This window comes from Takifugu flavidus, chromosome 6, assembly GCF_003711565.1.
Source record: "Takifugu flavidus isolate HTHZ2018 chromosome 6, ASM371156v2, whole genome shotgun sequence".
NCBI classification, from domain to species: domain Eukaryota; kingdom Metazoa; phylum Chordata; class Actinopteri; order Tetraodontiformes; family Tetraodontidae; genus Takifugu; species Takifugu flavidus.
Genome location: NC_079525.1, coordinates 3,839,351 through 3,850,488, shown reverse-complemented (window position 1 = coordinate 3,850,488; position 11,138 = coordinate 3,839,351).

The following is an 11,138-nucleotide window of genomic DNA, read 5'->3' as shown; positions in this document are numbered from 1 at the left end:
CCCCCCACCCCCCCACCCCCCATTTGCAGGTGCTTTTCCTACAGTTAAACGTGACTTAATTGGGCAAAGCCAATATTTACAGCCATTTAAAATTAAAGGAATCGTGTTTTCTTTAATTGTAGTGGTGAATTTTTCATGGCTTCTGAATTAGTTATGGTCAGCAGTGGCGAATATTTAATTTATTGGAACGTGATTTGCTGACGGCATCTGATTTCTAACCAACCCCCCCCCCCCTCCTTTTTTAAGTCCCCTGATTGCTGGCAGCTTCTGTGACATTTTAACTTTTGAAGGGGTTTTCCAGCCTTTGTTAGTAAATCCATTAATATATAAATGATGAAACCTTTACCTGCTCCCAGTTGCTTTGACTTTCATGTTGTTGTTGTGTTGTTGTTTGGATGGTAATCAGGTATTAATGGCATTCTGTGTGAACTCAAAGATGGCAGGCTGCCTGGTAATTCATATGCTTGTTCTCTGATGGCATCTGTCGAAGTGTGCTCTCTGCATATTGGTACATACCCTGTGGGAAATTTCAATCCAGCCCCAGAATGAGCGGGATGTAAGCAATTTCTTAACTGGGACACTTGTGTGAAAGCAGAGAGAACACCGAGCGAAAGAGTGGAGAAGGTTCAGTGTGCCGCCTGGCATTATTAATTTGGGACATTTGGTTCTCAAGTAGCAAAAGATTCAGCTCGGGAGGGAGGCAAAAGTCAACCTGGAGGAATTTTCATAATAGGCTGATTAGTGCCAGCGTTTAACTTCATCTGAAATTAATCAATACGGTTGTGTAATTAACAGGAGGGAAGTTCAGAATGGAGCTGAACAAAAAGACCTGTGGAAGGCTGTGTTCTTAGGTGGAATTTGTCGCAACTTTTTTTCCACTAAACGAATTTCATGCACAACTTAATGGAAAGTTAGAGTCACTCACAACAGCTAACATTAGCATTACCCGCTTCCCTTGCTTGCTGATGATTTCATAGTAGTTGGTGCTGCTCATGGACACACCTGCAAACAATTAGATGATCGTTCAACCCCTGCGTGTTAGAGAGGTTAAACCCCGGAGGCAGATTCATCAGTCCTGATGAGCAGGTGGCACCTTACGTGGTCGTCGCAGCAACCATGAATAAAGGGTACTGAGAATTAGAATTACCATTTGGGTGCAACAAAGCGTGCATTTTTCTGTTAATCTGGACGCACATGCCAGTCACTGATAGTGCCGTCGGTGACGTACTTACAGCTCCAACACATTCCTGCGTACAGCCTGGCTCTTGTCCACCGTAACCTAAAAGTGCTGATAAATGCAGGAGTGAGCCCGTCGCCTTTGCTTTCTCCTATCAGAAAGCTCACGAGTACACACCCAGGATGTCTGGAAAAGAGCCGTCGTATCTGTTTTAAGTTTTTGCACTGTGGCGTTGTTTGAATGATAATTTCTGCCTGTTTGGAGTGTCAGAGACCTGTTTGGAGACAGGTCATACATCTGCTCAGAAGGAAGCCGCCGTCAACAGTCTGTGCCGGTCGGCTTCCGGTGTTGCACACTTGACGAACATCTGCGGACTGTTTGAGAAGGCTGCGCGTAAACACAGATGTGGAGAACGGGGGGAATAACAAAGCTCTCACAGACAAGACTGATGACGCTTGCCATGACGAACCTTCTCAGGGTGAGTGACCTGGATGAGGTTCTGGAAGACCGACTGGAGAAAAAAAACACTTCTAAAGCAGCAGAACATCAGTGGAAAATAAACTTTGGTGTATGAGACTGTGTTCTTCTGCATGTCTGTCTATATGTTGACACGTGTCTAACATGTGACGGCGGTCTATCAAGAGGCGGGCTCCTCTCCTCTCTCAACGATGCTCTGCGTGCTGGTTCTGCTCCCCACTGACCCTGGTATCCAGTTGCTATTCAGTTTAGACCCACCTCCAGCTGTATCCCCCCTCCTGCCTCCAGAACACTTAATCCCTGGACTTATTTCCCTTGATTACTTGCAGTGTTTGGTTGTGCTCTGATGAAGAGGCCCATGGCCCTTCTGTATTCATTTCTCAGGCAACTTCGTGATGTTATTGACCGAGAAGAGTTTACCTTGTGGCCAGAATTTTTATTTAGATAAACTAGTAAACTTGGATGTAGAGTCCAAATACTGAATAACCTTAACTGAATGGTCAACGATGCTCATGTGTAGCTAGCGAGGCCACATCAAAGCAATGTCTATTTCTGACTTTAAGTCAAAGACCACATGTTTAGGACATTCCTTGTTCCGATGAGCTGTCTCTTCCAGAGGTTATTACATAAGCTGGAGAGACTTAATAACAAAAGTGAAGCCTATTTTTAAAGCATGCCCAGACAGGTTTCCTTTTTGTAGGCTTTCCACCTGTCAGACACACAAACAGTAGGTTTGCTGTTCTCGTCAAAGTTGCCCAGACACATCACTCAACACAAATAACTCATTTGTTTTCACAAAAATCCACCAGCAGAGCAGATCGTGGTGGTTTATTTGGTAATTAAGATGTTGAGCTGCGGTGAACCACAAAAGACAACCTGAAATAAACAAAGCAGTTATGAAATACTTTCATCTAAACTTTTCTATCTTCTTCTGCATTTTCTCTGATGGGAGCTGCCCTGCTGCGCTGCTGCAGGGGGGTGAAATCGGTGCTGTCGGGGGCACATCGATGTCTCGTGTCATCACCTCGCTGTACTGCAGACTGAGGTTATCTGAAGAGTCCTTCTTGTCTGACACTCTTACCATTCATGGTTACATTTTGTTTCCAAACCAGAGGGGTTTCCTGCCTCATTTAGCCACTCATACTGTATAACCCCCCCCAGCAGACTGGGCTGCGACACCCCAGACTTTATCGTTCTCCCCTGTGTATATGAGCGGGAGACAAAGGGAGGCGCTTCGAAAAGGTTAGAGGGGAGAAGAACCATCTGGCAGTGATTATTCCTCTGATGACAGATATCAAATGTGATGGAGATTTTATTTTTGGCCTGTTTGTGTAGAAAAAACATGCATTTTTGTAAATAAGAATCACCCATAATTAATAAAATAAATAAATAAAATAACCACGAATGAAGAAAAATTAGGATTTTATTTTGGGTTAATTAGGTTGCATTTAAAGTGTTAAAATGAGACTTGGAACCAAAAGCAAATCTCTAGAGATTTAATAATAATACTAATATTTTAAACTGATTAAACGGGGATACACTCTGACTGCTGGTATTCATAGGATAAGCATACTCTAAGCACCACTTAAGTCCCCTAGCCTCAAGCACTAAACTGACCTTTAACCTTTGGGCCCCTCACACGGCCCCAAGGGTCAAAGGATACTAAGAGGCCCACCTGTGTAGACAATTAAAAGAGAAGAGTCCATAAAAAGAGAGATGAAGTAGAAACAGTACCTTCCTGCCCACCCCCCCAAATGCTTCACACAGAAGATAAAAGGGTTATAAATGTCTTTCAGGGAGGTTCAATAGTCTTTGTTGGTGAAGATTTATCGTCAGTATTCCCGTCGTTAGCGAGTTAACCCAAAAGCAAACTTTCATGGCCATGCAGCAGGGGGCGGAGCTTAGTGGAATCATGGCGGTTTCTTGGAGCCTGAAAACAAGATCAGCGATGCAGATTTGTAGCGTTCCCAGGACCCCCGTTGCATTCCGGATTATCTTAAACCTTTTAAACTAAATGATACTATACAATTTAACTGCTGTTTTGCAAAAATTGTCCTGAAGTGTTATGAGACCCCCCCCCCACCCAAAAAAACAGTTTTATAATGTGCCAGGAAAACCAGAAAAAGTCCCAAGAAGCCTTCCAATATTTCGGCGTTCCTCAGATGTTCCTCAGATGTGCACATCCCCTCTCAAACTGCATTGTCATATTTTCCGCTGTATATTGTTTACACAGCTCAACACTACTAAAACGTGCAGCCAAGCTACGCAGACAACAATACGCTAACCCGCTCACATTACCGAAGCCTTTTGCGTCCCCTCCAGAAGAGGGTTTTTCTTCTTATCGCTGGTGCAATCAGTCAGAGCAATGCGCTCACGTCTGACTGCTGTTTCCCATGTTGGCTGATCAAAGCTTAGGAAATGGGCACTGCCAGAGCAGGGCGGCCATGTTGCCATGGTGAGTTCGGGGACACGGGTCATTACCAGCAGACATTCTTGTGCTCTACATTTCAGAGGAGCCTTGACAAGAGGAATTTATTGATCATTTGTTCAGAACTATCCCCGCTTTAATGCTCTCCTCTGGCGATTGTGGTGTGCTTTTCAGTGAATTGTTGTGCAACGCGTTATAGCAAGCAATTTCCCAAAAACTGCGCACGGCAAGGATTGAGAAATGCTTTTTTAAACATGAAGACCATAAGTGTTTAATGACATCATCCGCGATATCAGTTCCCACAGTGTTTTGCAGTGAATGTCCTCCCGTACAAATGCCTGAACCGGGATAAGAAAATAAATGTAGGTGTTTTTTATCTGCACATTTTGGATTCTCTAAAGGAGTAAAAAACTTAAACCAGTATGTATGAATGTGTGTTTATTGAGGAAAACCTGGACATGGTTAGATGTTAAGTGCTGGTTCATCCGTTGAGATCATACTTTAGGAAAGATGGCCTTGTCCTCATAAAAGTCTCACGTTACACATTTTCTCTGGAGACAATCTGATTATATCTATTCCTGTTGAAATAACCCCATCAAAAAATCCATACGCTGACTGGAGTCTTTGAACAAAACATCTCAGACATCAAGAACAACAAGCAGCCAAACCGGATCAATACTTGGAGGCCATTTGGCTGGTTGTTTAGGCTGTACCTTTTCGAGGCTGATGCCATATATTTATTTGTTTTCTGTTGAAACCGGGAGAAATTTGCTAAGTTGGGCGAGGCCACGGGGCAGAGATCAGTGGAGCCGCATGCGAGGCTTCCTGTGGTCAGGGAGCCGCACAGGAGAATGGATTAGGTGTCTAGAAGTCTTGGATCACAGTACAGCCTACAGCCATGCCTCCATTTCCAACTGGTGTAGCACGGCAGCAGGGTAATAACCCTGACCTGCTGCTGTCCGGCCAAATGGGCATCAATACATCCAGCATGGGGGTGAACTTGAGGGTCCAAAGCAGCAAGCGGTCCGTCGAACTTGACTTTACACATGAGGTAACAACATTTCAACTTCTTCGAGGTTCCCCCGAGATTGTTTTGTCTTTTAATATGATTGGGACAAAAACTTGGATTCATCGCACTTATATTTAATCTTGTTTCCTGCCAAAAAGAGTTAGATTTATTTTCTAAGGCACTCCTCAGGGGTCGACTCCAGGTCCAATTTTATTTTATATTTAGTTTTGGAGGAAGCATTAGTTTGAAAATACAAATTAGTCAATCAGTTAATTAAAAACTCTATTTTTTTTCTGATTCACTTTTTTTCTTTACTGGACACTATATGACAAAGTTAATGACACGCAACTGAGTCCAGGCATGAAAGAACATGTAATTAACGCACATAAAAACAATAACAATCCAAAAAAAATGGGTTTGGTCTATGTTGTATTGTTTAACATATTTCCTATATTATCTTAAAACCCACAAGTTTATATTAGACTACGATAAACAGGAACATCCTCTTTGCCCCACCCCTTTTATGGGCCTGTAACAGTGCTGGGAGTTCAGGGGTAAACAAACTCCTCCAAAACAAAGCCCTTTCCTCCGAAAAGCCCTCTTGTGTTGGCTGATCATTTAAATGATTCATGTTTTAAAAGAAATAAACAACCAAGTGAAGTGATGGCATATTCTGAAACGTGGTCAAGGGCCCGAGCTGGACCCGAAACTACTCCGATGTCCAGCATCTGCAACTCTTGTCCAAAGGAGCTGATTCCCAGAGAGAACACATGCAGTCTCGTCAAACACTCCAAGGGAAACAACCACCCCTCTGACCTGTGGCGACTGTTGACGTGGGCCTCTCCACCCTCCAGGGAAGCCCACGAGGTCGAGCATGTCCTGATTTAATTACACTAGGAAAACAATGTGTTTGCATGTGCAGCCCTGACTCGCTCTCTCACATGGCCCCACTCGTCACATCATTTATTATTTTATAAGCATGCATTGTTTTTCTGTGGCCCCTGGTGTCAAATAAAATAATGAGTAACTGGAGAATGAGAGGGTTTGGAGTCAGATAAGGAGAAGCGGGAGAAGGAGAGAAATAAAACGACTGGGTGTTGGAGTGTGGGAGCTCAGCAGCGGGAAACTCAAAATGGATGTTTCCTCCAATGAAAACATCAGAGAAATATACTAAAAGGGCAACAAAACAGGGCCCATATTGGAGGGTGGTTAGAAACGAAAATTAGAAACAAAGTTGCCCACACAAGCATGGTTGAAAGAATGTACACTGAGCAATTTGACAAGAGCCAGAGTGATTCCAGTGACTCATGATTTATTTACATGAAGCGAGTCCCAGAGTTTATAAAAATGAGAACAGGCCACTGCAGGAGGACCGAAAAGTGCAGACATTGATAAACTGGCGTTTTGTCCGAGAAAAGTCAGCGAAAAGATCGCTCGTCGCCACTCATTCCTTATTTCACTCTGAAAATCTGAGGAGGAAAATTCTAAATTCATTTCCCAGGAAGACTCTCAGAGCAAGATTATTTCCCGTAAACAAGTCAAATAATAAAGTTAAGATGTTAATGCTTTGATGCCATTGGTAACAGCTTCTTTGGTGCCTGATTGCTAACATGTGTCAGCTTCACCTCCATATGGAAAGGATTAATTGATAAAGGCTGAAGGGCTCCTCAGCAGTTGTTTAGAGTTCTGGGCTGGGAATCAAAGAACGGAATGGGAAAAATATGCGTTTTCTCCTTTAAGACGTTATCTCCTTTAGTTTAGAATTAAGAAGAATATTCGGCTCCAGCTGAATTTGTAATGTATTTAAGATAGCATAAAAATAACTAGAATGCTTATACCTAAAAATATCCATATGCTCTCTGAAGTAACTCATGTTAATCACATCATGAGAGAGCTGGTATGGAATAACACGGGGTGACAGACATGAGCCAGTTGTCTTGTGTTAAAAGACAAACACGTGCAAAGTGTGTTTTCATCAGGGCCGTCGTTGAGATCACGACAGCCATCATTAATCAGCTAATCCTATAGTTCAGGGACACACAGTTATAAGCCTTCCCTTGTTATGGGTAGACTGTGGTTATGTGCAGCTAAAAATAAGGCACGGAGAGCCGCCCGAGACGTGCTTGAGAATTATACAACCTCTGTCAGGGTTCAGCCTGGTTTGGCCATCAGCCTACAGGCACCAACATTTGGAGTAAGTCCAGGGCATTTTGATTAATTAAAACAACTGTAACAACAGAAATACACTATTTCCCCTCCTAAATTACAACAACAACGTAAACTCCAAACAAAGTAAATGGGGGCATTTCTGAAATAAATCCAGCCGTGACACTGGAAATTTTGTGACCTTTGACTGTTGAAAGCAGCGAGTTTAGACTGAACCGAGGTCTGTGTGGGAATCAAATTATACAAAGATAAATAACAAGCGGAACTAATTTGTGCTTCAACTCCTCGTTTTCAGTGTGTTGTGCTTTACACAGATTTCCACTAGGTGCCACTGTTGCTTAGTTTTCTGGAATCGCCCGACTTGAGGCTTCTCTGATCACAGAGAGAGATTGGCCTCATGGCCTTTTCGTGCTTTTGTTCGTAAGTTTGCAGAGAAAAAAAAAGATCCCAGATATTAACCCTGATAAAAGTGTTTAACATGCAGAAATATGCACACAAACATGTTTTGTAATGCATTAAAACAGATGCTTTTAAGGAGGATGTATTTGATCCCAATAATAATAAAAACAATAAATCATCAATTCAATGATTTTTTTTTTTAAATCCTGCAAAATCCTGCTTATCAATTTCATAAAAATAACAATCAGATTCAGCTGAAATAGACCCCACATTAACGAGCCGCCTTTCAAAGCCCAAGTTAACTCTGGGAAAAGAAATTCTACCTTTAACGCTTTCCTTCTGCAGTCGGAACAAAAGCACTGTCCCCCCCCACACACACACACAAATGATGTGCTCTTCACCCCCGCCCGCCCCTGCCTCTTCAATTTCTCCACTGTCTAAATTTTCTCTCGCTGTGCATCTCTCCATCTTTCCAATTCAAGTCAGACAGATGCCTCTCCGGAACTTCAGAGCTGTGGAGTGGAAGTGATGAAAGCCACAAGCCGGGTCCCACTGCAAGACCCCAGCTCCTCGTCTGCGAGCGCAAACTCCCTCATTTAGAAGCACATCCTGGAACTGGGGCTGCTTTTTAATTAAAGCCTTGGTGGATTGGGCGAGATTTAGCGGAGGTTGCGAGGGAAACTTTAAAGTTGCACTTGACAGGTATATTTAAGTTCACCAAGTTTGACCAGATGGAGCATGTATATTGTATAAGTCTTTGAATGCAGCAGCGAGCGGGGTGAAAGAAATATATCAAACAAGCCAAGGAAAAAAAAAAGTCATGGGCGGAAAAAGGAAAGAAAGAGCGGAATGGTGGGTGCTGGTTGCAGACACTGGGAGGGGTGCGAAGGGAGCCTGCAGAGTAACACAAGGAGAGCCAAAAGAGCGCAGCCTTTTGGGTGAATCTTAGATGTTTCAGCGTCTCAGGCTTTCACCCAACATGAGCAGTTTCATCTGGCACCACATAAAACAGGACTTTTGAAAGACTTAATTGTTAATATTTATCAATATGTCTAATTATGCAAAGAGAAGTGAAAAATGCAGCGAGCGGCGCCTCTGCAGGCGTCCCTCAGAGAAGACACTTCTGAGGTGCCTTTTTATCATTCATTCATCTGGCCGGCCGAGCTCATCAGTGGCGTCACGGCGTCGGACAAACAAACCCGGGGAAGTAAACTGATCAAAAATGGAGAAGTGAACTCTGCCCCCTCTGAGGAAATGGAGTTTTCACAGATGGGGGCTTCGCTTTGAAAACATCCCGATCCCCCCCCCCCCCACCCGGCTGAATGAGCTCCAAAATGTCATTTTCAAAGTGTCACAGCCCCACACAAACCGTCTATATTGTGATTATTATTCTTGTTATCTGTCTCATGAAGGTTTTGAAATCATTTTTATTCAATTTCGTTTAAGGCACCTACAGTTTTAGCTGTGTGTGTGTGTGTGTGTGTGTGTGTATGTGTGTGTTTGTGTGAAAAGCCTGAAGCTCTTAGTGTTTACTCCCTCTAGTGAATAATTGTAGGAATGACAAACTGGACATGTCATGGCTGCAGGAGAGCAACAGGAGGCGCCGTCCTGTTTTTAAAGCTCTTATCTTATTTCCATAATTTATAAAAATACCAATAATTGGCCAATATTCCAGCCGTTACTCTTGAGGTCAAAGGTTACAGATGCGCCCTATAGACACTGAAGTTTGTTGAATTTAGTGGCGTCACATTTGGACTAATTAGTGTTTCCGCCACCAGAAAAGGCCTCTACTCACATGCACACTACCAGGCCCACCGCAGGGGCAGAAGCACTGGACACTTAATAATCAAAGAAAAAGAAGAAGACAAAGAAGAAGAAGGAGCAAAAATCATTGAATCATCAATAAGACCTGTGCGTGTCTTTTTTCTGTGACTGGCTGTGAGTCTGACTGCGCTCGGCGGCGGCGGTGCGTTCAGGGCTGTGAAGCTCCCCCACAAAGAAATGAGCTGGTGATGGTCTGCATGGGCAGAGAGCGGCTCTAACTCGTGCACAGAGACGGAGCGCTCTTTTGGGTTTGCTCCTCCTAAACACCAGTTGTCTCCTCCAATCAGTTTGGTCGTGTCTGCATTATTGATACAGCGGGGGGCCTGGGGGGCCCTGGCTCAGATGGTGCACAAGCTCACAGCGCTCTCCCGCGTGTCTGGAGAGAGTCTGCTCGTTGTGGGAGCTCAGAGGTGTGCGCGAGGACAAAACAGAAATTAGGCCCGAAGCTGAGAACCTGAGCCAACTTACTGTAGTTTAACCGAGAATATAATCGGCGGCGCGGCCTCGCGTGGGAGAGCTGGTGCTCAGGAACCTCACCAGAGGCTTCTAAATGACCACATGGGAGTGATGGAGAGAACATTCTAGAGAGGGAGGGAGGGTCTGTTACTGAGTCTGAGGCTTGAATAAATGTATTCCTACGTTTACCTGCTTCATTTGTTGAAATGAGGTAAAACATGCCGTGTAGTCGTATCATGACATTAATTATATTGCGTTTTAATCTTCTTTAAATCATCTTTTCACTTTCTACTTTATGTTCGATTTAATCTTGCTTTGTTTAAATTCATTTTGGTCTTTTGATACAGTCCTGTATAGTTTATATGATATCAACTGGCACCAGTGTAACTGAATGAACACATCTTGGTAATCAATAAACATACGAAGGAATTCGACATTCTGGTCATCCAAATCCTCTGATTTAAAAATGCCAACTGGTTCTGAGTGTTGAGCCTTAAACTGAATAAATCCCTGACTTATAATTACTATAACGTCCATATAAATACAGGATTTAGATCACAAATCCTTACCATTTGACTGACTCACTGGTTTTTGACTGTTTGGTTACTTTCGTAGGCCTTAAATTAAATTTTATTTCATTTAAATCCCATCTTTAACTTTTCAGGAACTTAGTGTTTTATTCCAGTATGGAGCAATATATTTTTTTTTCTTAGGATGGTAGATATTATAACTGTAACTTGTTCGTTGAACTGTCGTTTCTTAATGTGAACTAAAATAAATATCCTGAAAAGAAAGTGTCATATTTCCTTAGGAATCCTGCCTGAGGGTGGAAAAATAAAATATGGAACTTTAAAAGATGAACAGAAAGCAAGTATGAGCAAACTGCTTCTTCCAGGGAGTAAAACAGATAATTCTGCATGAGAAGTACTGATCCACGAGCAAAACCTGATTAAACTCAAGGCAGATTTCCACAGAATAAGAATGGTGGATATTCATTATTCACAACTTCATCCGTCTCACATGAGCTCAAACAAAACTTGGACAATAATAAATAACATTAAACAGACCAACTTTAGGATTTCACTGTTTTTCCAGTGTTGGTGTGGTGAGCGCAAAGGCCTGATAAAAAAAAAACGGCGAGGTTTCATGACGACCCGAGCACAAGCTCATGCAAGCTAAGTATAGGTTTTAATATTTTAAGT